This window comes from Galeopterus variegatus, unplaced genomic scaffold (genome assembly GCF_000696425.1).
Source record: "Galeopterus variegatus unplaced genomic scaffold, G_variegatus-3.0.2 Scaffold2660, whole genome shotgun sequence".
NCBI classification, from domain to species: domain Eukaryota; kingdom Metazoa; phylum Chordata; class Mammalia; order Dermoptera; family Cynocephalidae; genus Galeopterus; species Galeopterus variegatus.
The window spans coordinates 240,370-241,360 of record NW_007728771.1 but is presented as its reverse complement, the minus strand read 5'-3'; the positions used below and the strand labels follow the sequence as shown (position 1 = coordinate 241,360).

General features: G+C 37.8%; 1 pseudogene; it reads left to right on the top strand.

Annotated features, from left to right (window-relative positions):
- The window catches only part of LOC103598526, a 16,140-nt pseudogene extending 15,641 nt beyond the window's left edge, over nt 1-499 (top strand).
- Nucleotides 500-991: the final 492 nt, after the last annotated feature.

Here is a 991-nt window from a genome sequence, read left to right as displayed (position 1 = left end):
CCAATCTCTAGGTTAAAAATACTTGCTGACTCCCAGTTTCTCTCTTCACATGTTGAAATCCTGTGCATCTCACAAATTCTAGCCCATAAACTAAGATCTTTACAGCCATCAATGAAGAAAACAATCTATTATTCTTTCACTTTCATGTGACACTCATTTTTAACATCTGCATGAAAATTTTACATGTTTATCTTTTCTAGTTCATTCTTAAGGTTGAAGTATTGATGTCTGTTTGATTTTCATTCAGCTCTAAAGAGAATGTTACATGGTTATCTACCATTCGTCATGAACAGCCTGTGAAGCCTCTGGAACAAGCAGTCTTCTGCATCAAGTTTCTCACGTGCCACAAAGGAACCAAGCACCTGCGGCCAGCTTCCCACGACCTTACCTGGTTCTAGTACTACTCTTTAGATGTGATTGGGTTCCTGCCTGGCCTATGTAGTAATTGTTACTTTCCTTGTTAGAAAATGTTGCTTATTTGGTTATCAAAAGTTTGCTAGGACAGGAAAGGGGAGAAAGAGGGAGTAGAGCTCTTTGAAACCTAAGGCTAGTGGTTGTGATAGGTGAGGCCATTCCATTTAATTCAACCACTATGGATCAAGCTGGGGCAAGATTCTCCTCATTTTACAAGAACTGCGCCTTCCAGATTTACCCAGGAATTTTACTCTTGCTTAATATTAAGCAACTATGCTCAAATAAGTCTACTTTAATGCTGACTTATGCATAATTTCATAACTTAAAAAATGAGACTCACTGGAACCTCAGCCTGTTGATTTGAGAAGAGCAGGACGCCTGATGTTTTTCCTGTGCACTTTAAGAAATATCTTCTATATTAATAAAATGCAATCAAACGAAATATTTGTGTCCCTTTCAAAGAAAACCAGAGCCAGATCCTTGTTAAAGCTGGCAAGACAGATTTTATTCTCACTACTAAAGTAGAGGATAGAGACTTCAGTATAAACTTAACTCAACTTCAACTAAGACAAAGGTG